Source organism: Phyllostomus discolor, chromosome X, assembly GCF_004126475.2.
Source record: "Phyllostomus discolor isolate MPI-MPIP mPhyDis1 chromosome X, mPhyDis1.pri.v3, whole genome shotgun sequence".
NCBI lineage: Eukaryota > Metazoa > Chordata > Mammalia > Chiroptera > Phyllostomidae > Phyllostomus > Phyllostomus discolor.
The window spans coordinates 63971310-63981004 of NC_050198.1; the positions used below are offsets into that span (position 1 = coordinate 63971310).

Below are 9695 nucleotides of genomic sequence, written 5' to 3' on the forward strand. Positions count from 1 at the left end.
GAAACATCAATATGTAGTTGCCTCTTGCACAACCCCTACTGAGGACCTAGCCCACAACCCAACCATGTGCCCTGACTGGGAAAAGAACTAGGGGCCCTTGGTTCAAAGGCCCATTCTCAGTATACTGAGCTACACCAGCCAGAGCCAGATGTTAATCATTTTTTATCTAGGTTTATAGGCCAGAACATTGAAAGCCACTCCTGACTCCTCTCTCCTTCACTTTTATATTTAATCTACCATTAAATACTGTCAATTATACTTCCTAAATATCAATTTTTCTGTGTTTTTGTCATCATCGTCTTAGGTCACCCCATCATCACTTAGCTGAAATAACCTCCTAGTTCAGTCTTCTAGCAATGAGGAATGGGCTGCCCATTGAGGGAGTAGCAGCATAAGCCAAATCCCTCTGGCACTAACGGGAACCAACAAACCTGCCCAAATGGCAGCTGAAAACCAGGGCTTGGGAGAATAAGCAGGAAATGGTGGAGGAGACATTGTTTTTGCTTCTCCATAAGGGAGATGGCATCACAAGTGTACAAGTCATCAGGGCAGGAGAGGGTGAAAAATGGATGCTGTATTACTAAGCTGGAAAACATGGAGTTTCCAACAGATCAGGGATTGATAGGAAGGTTTAAAAAAGATACCACAAGGTTCAAGGATAAGTTAGATATCATGAAGTTCATTTGTAAAGATTTCTGGAGTGGGGAGGAATGGAGAAGCCAGAGGCGGAACTGTGACCAGCTGCTGGTACAGAGGAAAAGGAGCTCAGACCCTTTCTTTTCCTGAGTCATCCCTCCTTCTGGCTCCCCAGCTACTGCTGCTGTCTGCTGTAGGAGCCTAAGCAAGTTAGGACACTTTTGGCTGTAATTGAAAATTCAGCTCTACTGATCTGACTTAAAAACACCAAAAAGGGGGGATCTAAGATGGCGTTGGAGTAGGAAGGAGCAGATTTGGCTTTCCTCTGCTCAGGGGAGAGAGTCCTGACCGATCTTTGGAGTAGAAAGGCAAGCAACCAACATATTTCAGCATTTTTGAAAACAGAGGACCAAGGATTGTGGCAGAACTGAAAGAACAAAGAACGGATCCTAGGGGGAGTGCTGCATCAAGGTAGGCTCCCAGGACAGGCGTGTGGTCCTGGGGCTGCAGCCCCAGGCCCGCGGGCCGGGGCTGGGTTTACCATAGGGTTATTGGGAGATAGCCAGGCCAACTGCTCCCTCCCCAGCCGAGCAAGGTCTGGGCGGCTCTGGGAGGAATCTAGGTGCTGGCAAACACACTGGGTGGTGTGGCGAGCAGCTTTGGAGGCAGTGAACACCAGAGCCAAGTCGCGCTGTGGACCCGGACTCCCAGAGTCACTGTTCTGGCTGGAGCTTTGGTGGTGAGAGAAGCCGGGCCACTGTGGAGAGCGGCGGGCTCGATCGGGAGGAATTTCTCAAGAGGAAGGAGTGAATGGACACAGACACTGTTTGGGGAATTCTCCTGAAGTGATCAGTGGCTCTGGCCTGTCTGCTCCCCAGCTGTGAGAGCGCGGGCAGCTGACGGGGCGCGCCCACCCACGGGGGTACCGGTCGCGCGGCGGGGGAGGGCCTCTCGAGCAGCAGACGGGCCCGCCAGCTCACGGGACCGCAGGTTGCACCGGCGGTGCACGGGCCACGTCCGCTCACAGGAGCGCTGGTGCGGGGGCGCCGCCTGTGGAGGGAGCATTCCCTCACACCAGCCCACAGCAGTAACCCTGGGGAAAGACCTGATTACCACACCCAGGACCCAAAGCTGAGGAGCCAGTGCGAACCCCACGAACCCCACGAACCCCACGGGCCTAGGAAGAAAAGCCAAACAAGTCATCCTTCACCCTGCCTCAAGCAGCAAGAGCAGAAAAACCGGTTTGGCCACTTTGAAATCAAGAGACTTTTTAATTTCATTCTATTTCTTTTAACAATTTTTAATTTTTTAAGTTTTATTGTTTTTATTCTCTTTTGATTTCTTTTTCCTCTCTTACCTGATTTCTTGTTTTATTCCTTCCTCCTTCCTGTCCTCCAATTTTATCTCTTCTTCCTGCCTTCGTCTGCCTTTTCTATTTTTTTCTTTTTTAAATTTTTTCCTAAATACCTACAAGTGAGACAAAATCCTGGATTGGTGAAAAGACCAAAGTTGAACCCAAAGAAGGGGCATCAAAACAGCTGGGACAGTGAGATAAATGTCACTCTGCTATTACAGAGAACCTGCAAGTTATTGCATATTTGTATTATTATTATTTTTCCAGTGTTCCTATATCTTTTTTTAACAGTATTTTTATATCCCCCTTATTTTTGTATAGCCTGCTTTGCTAGGCTGGTTTTATTGTATGACCTGACAGCTTTCCCCTGATATCACTTTCTATACTGTATTACTAATCTAGTATCCATTAACTCACCTGTGTCCTATCAGCATACTACTCAATGTTCTGTACTCCCTATCCTTGTTACCTAGATTTCATAGACTCTGCCATATGAATGTTGCCATAATATTATTGTAAATAACTGCTGTTCCATGCAATTGTAATTACTTCACAACACCCACCCCCCCAGATCTTAGCCCATTTCAAAGTTTCCTGAACTCTATTACTGTAGTTGTTAACTCTATTCTCTCACACACTACACCTATTTACTATCCTTTACTCTCACCTTACCCCAGAATCTGACCGCCCACAACCTCTCTGCTTTATAGATCCAACTCACAATCCTTCCTTCCCCAACAAGAGTATTATCTTCTTTCCATCCTTTCTAAAAATCAGCTAGTTGGGTGGAAGATCACGGTTAACACTATGCATAGTGAAAGGATCTCCTATATCTTCCCTACTTGCTACTGCTGTAAATAGCATAGAATTCTTGGTTGCTGTCTTAAACCCTTTTGCCTTCCCCTCCATCTGATGACAAAAAAGAATAGGTGGAGGAGGTGAACACCAGGATACCCACTGGAAGAGGAAACCCAACAACAAAGGAACCACTAACAGATAACAGCAAAAGAAGGTGAAGGAGGGAGTAGTAACCACACAAAACTCAATCCAGGACTTATCTGGAAATACAACTAAACAGTAGAGACAGTACCCAATACAAACAAATGAACAAGATTTCTTTAAACCTTGTACACACAGAAGAACCAGCCTCAACACAACCTGCCCTCACCAGCACAACAAAATACAGAAGGTGGTGGACAGAGTGACCCACATTTAACCAGCTGGTGGGAAGGAACCACCAAAGAAAGACTCAACAACAATCAAAACCCAAAGGTAAACACAAAGCCAACTTAAACAACAGCCCAAGACCAGCGAGCTTGGGGGGTCAAGGAAACAGCACCACTGAAACTCACTGCTACTCTACTAAAGAAGTTCACATCATAAACCCAGGGAGCCAGAACAGATCAATATAAGAAGCTGAGGTGAACAACAAGAGTCTCACAAACAATGGGAAGACAAAGAAATACTCCCCAAATGAAAGGAAAGGAGGAAGCCTCAAAAAGAATGCTAAATGAAACAGAGGCAATTCAACTATCAGATATTGAATTCAAAGCAGTGATTGTCAGGAAGCTCAATGAGCTCACAATGAGCTACGAGAAACTACAGGGAAGCTACAATGAACTCAATGAAAACTACATCAGCATAAAAATGGAAATAGAAACTCTCAACAAGGGCCAAGAGGAAATGAAGAATACAATCTCTGAAATGAAGAACACAGTAGAAGGAATGAAAAGCAGGATCGATGAAGCAGAAGATCGGATCAGCGAGCTAGAGGACAAAATAGAAGAAAACACCCAGAAAGAGCAAGAAAGGGAAAAGAGGCTCAGAAAGAATGAAGAGGGATTAAGAGAAATGCAAGACAATATGAAACGTAATAATATCTGTATAATAGGGATACCAGAAGAAGAAGAACAAGGGATAGAAAACCTAGTTGAACAAGTGATGATGGAAAACTTCTCTAATTTGATGAGACAAAAAGTCACACAAATACAGGAAACACAGAGAGTCCCAATCAAGAGGAACCCAAGGAGGCCCACCTCAAGACACCTCATAATTAAAATGGCAAAATTTCAAGACAAAGAGAGAATCTGAAAGGCAGCAAGGGAGAAGAAGGAAGTAACATACAAGGGGGCCCCAATAAGGCTAACAGCTGACTTCTCAATGGAAACACTCCAAGCCACAAGAGAATGGCAAGAAATAATCCAAGTAATGAGAACCAGAGGCCTGCAACCACGACTACTTTACCCAGCAAGGCTCTCAATTAAGACAGAAGGCCAAATAAGAAGCTTCTCAGACAAAAGAAGTCTAAAAGAATACACCTCCACTAAACCAGCTCTGCAAGAGATGCTGAAGGGACTGCTTTAAGGAAAGAAAGGAAAACAGAGAGTGAGGGAGGATCACACGTACATAAAAGGCAATGAATAAGTACCTATCAATAATAACCTTAAACGTAAATGGATTAAACGCTCCAATCAAAAGACATAGAATAGCTGATTGGATAAGAAAACATGACCCACACATATGCTGTCTACAAGAGACCCACCTCAGGATAAAAGATCTGCAAAGGTTGAAAGTGAAGGGCTGGAAACAAATTTTCGAAGCAAATGGACAGGAAAAAAAAAGCTGGGGTAGCAATACTCATATCTGACAAAATAGACTTCCAAAGAAGATCCATAAAGAGAGACCCAGAAGGTCATTTCATAATACTCAAGAGAAGAATTCACCAAAAAGACATAAATATAGTAAATATATATGCACCCAACATAGGAGCACCCAAATACATAAAGAAAATCTTAGAGGACTTCAAGAAAGATATGGACAGCAACACAATTATTGTGGGGGATTTTAACACCCATCTATCAAAAATGGACAGATCTTCCAAACAAAATATCAACAAAGATATTGTGGCATTGAACAATACCCTAGACGAACTGGGCTTTACTGATATTTACAGAACCCTCCATCCCGAAGAAGCTAAATACACATTTTTTTCAAATGTACATGGAACATTTTCAAGAATTGACCACATGATAGGACACAAAACAAGCCTCAACAATTTCAAAAAAATTGAAATCATACCAAGCAATTTCTCGGATCACAAGGGACTGAAACTAGAAACCAACCCCAAGGAAAAAAACCCAAAACACTCAAATTCATGGAGATTAAACAGCATGCTATTAAACAATGAATGGGTCAAGAATGACATTAGGGAAGAAATCAAACGGTTTTTGGAAACAAATGAAAATGAACTCACAACAACCCAAAACTTATGGGACACAGCCAAGGCAGTCCTGAGAGGGAAGATCATAGCGATACAGGCCCACCTAAAAAAGTTAGAAACATTTCAAATAAACAACCTAACCCTACGTCTACAAGAACTCGAGGAACAACAACAAAGACAGCCCAGAGCAAGCAGAAGGAAGGAAGTGACCAAGATCAGAGCAGAATTAAATGACATAGAGACTAAAAGCACAATTCTAAAGGTCAATGAATCCAAGAGTTGGTTCTTTGAAAACATAAACAAAATCGACAAGCCTTTAAGCAGACTCATCAAGAAAAAAAGAGAGAAAACCCAAATAAACACAATCAGAAATGAAAGAGGAGAGATTACAACAGATAATACAGAAATACAAAAGATTGTAAGAAATTACTACAAAGAGCTGTATGCCAGGAAATTTGAAAACCTAGATGAAATGGACAAATTTCTAGAAAAATATAACCTTCCAAAACTCAATAAAATGGAAGCAGAAAGCCTGAACAAACCAATAACAGCAAAAGAATTTGAAGCAGTAATCAAAAAACTCCCAACACACAAAAGCCCTGGACCAGATGGTTTTACAGGAGAATTCTACAAAGCATTTAAGGAAGAGCTAACACCTATCCCTGACAGACTATTTCAAAAAATCCAAAAAGATGGAAGACTCCCAAACTCTTTTTATGAGGCCAACATCATTTTAATTCCAAAACCAGATAAAGACACAACAAAGAAAGAAAACTACAGGCCAATATCGCTGATGAACATTGACGCTAAAATCCTCAACAAGATACTGGCAAACCGCATCCAACAGTACATTAAGAAGACCGTACACCATGACCAAGTTGGATTCATTCCAGGTATGCAAGGATGGTACAATATACGCAAATCAGTAAATGTAATACATCACATAAACAAAAGCAAAGACAAAAACCACATGATCATATCAATAGATGCAGAAAAAGCATTTGATAAGGTACAGCACCCATTTATGATAAAAACACTCAGTAAAGTGGGAATAGAGGGAGCATTCCTCAACATAATAAAGGCCATATATGAGAAACCTACAGCCAACATTATACTCAATGGGCAAAAATTAAAATCTTTTCCACTAAGAACAGGAACAAGACAAGGATGTCCACTTTCACCACTTCTATTCAATATAGCACTGGAAGTTCTAGTCACAGCAATCAGACAAGAAAAAGAAATAAAAGGCATCCAAATCGGAAAGGAGGAAACAAAACTGTCACTGTTTGTAGATGACATGATAGTGTACATAGAAAATCCTATAGACTCCACCAAAAAACTGCTTGACCGAATAAATGAATTTGGTAAAACAGTGGGATACAAAATCAATATCCAGAAATCAAAGGCATTTCTGTACACCAACAATGAAACAGCAGAAGCAGAAATCAAGAAGAAAATCCCATTTGAAATAGCAAAAAGAAAAATAAAATACCTAGGAATAAACCTAACCAAAGAGGTAAAAGACCTGTATTCAGAAAACTACATAACACTGAGGAGAGAAATCAAGGAAGACACACACAAATGGAAATATATACAGTGTTCATGGATTGGAAGAATTAATATCATCAAAATGTCCATACTACCAAAAGCAATTTACACATTCAATGCAATACCTATTAAAGTACCAATGGCATATTTCGCAGACATAGAACAAACACTTCAACAATTTATATGGAACCATAAACGACCCCGAATAGCTGCTGCAATTTTGAGAAAGAAGATTAAAGTAGGAGGAATCACAATACTTGACACCAAACTATACTACAAGGCCACTGTAATCAAAACAGCCAGGTACTGGCATAAAAACAGGCACATAGACCAATGGAACAGAACAGAGAGCCCAGAAATAAACCCAAGCCTCTATGGTCAATTAATATTTGACAAAGGAAGCAGCAACATAAAATGGAATAAAAATAGCCTCTTCAACAAATGGTGTTGGGAGAACTGGACAGCCACGTGCAAAAAAATGAAACTTGAGCACCAACTTACACCTTATACAAAAATAGATTCAAGGTGGATAAAAGACTTAATTATAAAGCGTGACACCATTAAAGTCCTAGAAGAGAACGTAGGTAGGAAAATCTCAGATATTTCACACAGAAACTTTTTTACTGACTTGTCTCCTAAAGCAAGGGACATAAAGGAAAGAATAAACAAATGGGACCTCATCAAAATTAAAAGCTTTTGCACAGCTAAGGAAAACAGTATCAAAATAAAAAGAGAACCAACTGTATGGGAAAACATATTTGCTAATGATACCTCAGACAAGGGTTTAATCTCCAAAATTCATAAAGAACTTACACGACTCCACTCTAAGAAGACAAGTAACCCAATTAAAAAATGGGCAAAGGACTTGAACAGACACTTCTCCAAGGAGGACATACAGAAAATCCAAAGACACATGAAACGATGTTCAATATCGCTAGCCATCAGAGTGATGCAGATTAAAACCACAATGAGATACCACTTCACACCAGTCAGAATGGCCATCATAAACAAAGCAACAAACATCAAGTGTTGGAGAGGTTGTGGAGAAAGGGGGTCCCTAGTGCACTGTTGGTGGGACTGCAGACTGGTACAACCACTATGGAAAGCAGTTTGGAACTTCCTCAGAAAACTAAAAATGGATCTGCCTTTTGACCCAGCAATTCCATTGCTGGGACTCTATCCTAAGAACACTAAAACACCAATACAAAAGAACCTTTGCACCCCGATGTTCATAGCAGCACAATTTACAATAGCTAGGTGCTGGAAGCAACCTAGATGCCCATCAGTAAATGAATGGATCAAAAAACTATGGTACATTTACACAATGGAATTCTTTGCAGCAGAAAGAAAGAAGGAGCTCCTACCCTTTGCAACAGCATGGATGGAGCTGGAAAGCATTATGCTAAGTGAAACAAGCCAGGCAGTGAAAGACAAATACCACACGATATCACCTTTAACAGGAATCTAAACAACAAAACAAAAAAACTAGCAAAATATAACCAAAGACACTGAAATAGGGGATAGTCTCACAGTGGCCAGAGGGGAGAGAAGAGGGAATTTCAGGGGGGAATGGGTACGGATTACAGGAACAAATTTGGAGGACACATGGACAAAAACTAGGGGTGGAGGGTAATGGGGGAAGGGGGAGGGTTGGGTGGATGGGCTGGAACAGGAGTAGGGGGGAGAAAACTGTACTTGAACAATGATTGAAATAAAAATAAAAATAAAATAAAATAAAAAAAGAGAAAAAAAAAGATTTCTGGACTATAGTATTCAAGAAAAAAATTGAAAATCTAAGGACAGCCTTGACAGGCGTGGCTCAGTTGGTTGGAGTATCATCCCATGGATGGGAGGGTCAAGGGTTTGATTAGCTGTCAGGGCACATGCCCAGGTTGCAAGTTTGATCCCCAGTCAGGACATGTACAAGAAGGCAACAAATCAATTTCTCTCTCTCTCTCTCTCTCTCTCTCTCTCTCTCTCTCTCTCTCTCTCTCTCTCTTCTTCCCTCCCTTCCTCTCTCTCCAAAAGCAATAAAAAACTGCAAGGAAGGAATGAAGGAAGGAAGGAAGGAAGGAAGGAAAAAGAGAAGAAGAAGGAAGGAGTAGGAGAGGAAGAGGAAGAAGAAGAAGAAGTTCTCAGGACAAATCATCAGGGCATCTATATATTTCAGAACAACAAATTTTGTGTACTTACTCAGATATCTGCAGGAAAACAGTACTTACAACAAGCATTCCAAGTATTTAGCATTTACAGGTTCCTTAATCAGAGATTGCTTATCAAATTTGGTGATAAAAACTATTATAACAACTGAAGTATCTTCAATGCCAGCCTGTAAATTTCAGGTGAAGATCCAGAAATTATAGAACATACTGAAATGCAAGGCTTCAACAGTGTAAAGAGTTAAATTATTCAAGTAAAAACATTTCAAATAGCAATGATTTAATTACATTGTTGGATATTTGTATTGATATAAGCTATTTGCTAACTTGTATAATGAAAGATCTACTCTTAAAGAGGAGTAAGGTTGTATTTCATCAATTTAACATAGACCAGGTTAAAGCAGATAAACATACACTTAACTAAAACCATTCAGAATGAAAAAAAAAACTAATTTCAAATAAATAAACACCAATGTGTAGGATCCTTATCTTAAACGCTTTTATTTGCTTTTGAGTGAGGAATATTTAATAACAGTTGGAGAAGCAAAACTCAGAGTTTGATAAATTAGCATAAAGAAAAGTATAAATGAGCCTGAATCATTTGTGTAAGAATGAACACATTTTTATTTTGATTTACGAATTTATTTTAGTTATTGTGAAAGTAAACACAACACTAAAACAAAACAAAATTAAAAAAAAAAAACAGAAAAAGAAAGAACCTCCTAACAGTTCTTGAATATAGCCTCTACCTCTTCTAATTCATTCCATAAAGTGTTGT

At 40.3% G+C, this 9695-nt stretch overlaps 1 pseudogene; it reads left to right on the plus strand.

Annotated features, from left to right (window-relative positions):
• Positions 1-479: 479 nt before the first annotated feature.
• Positions 480-9326, plus strand: LOC114504527 (annotated as a pseudogene).
• Positions 9327-9695: the final 369 nt, after the last annotated feature.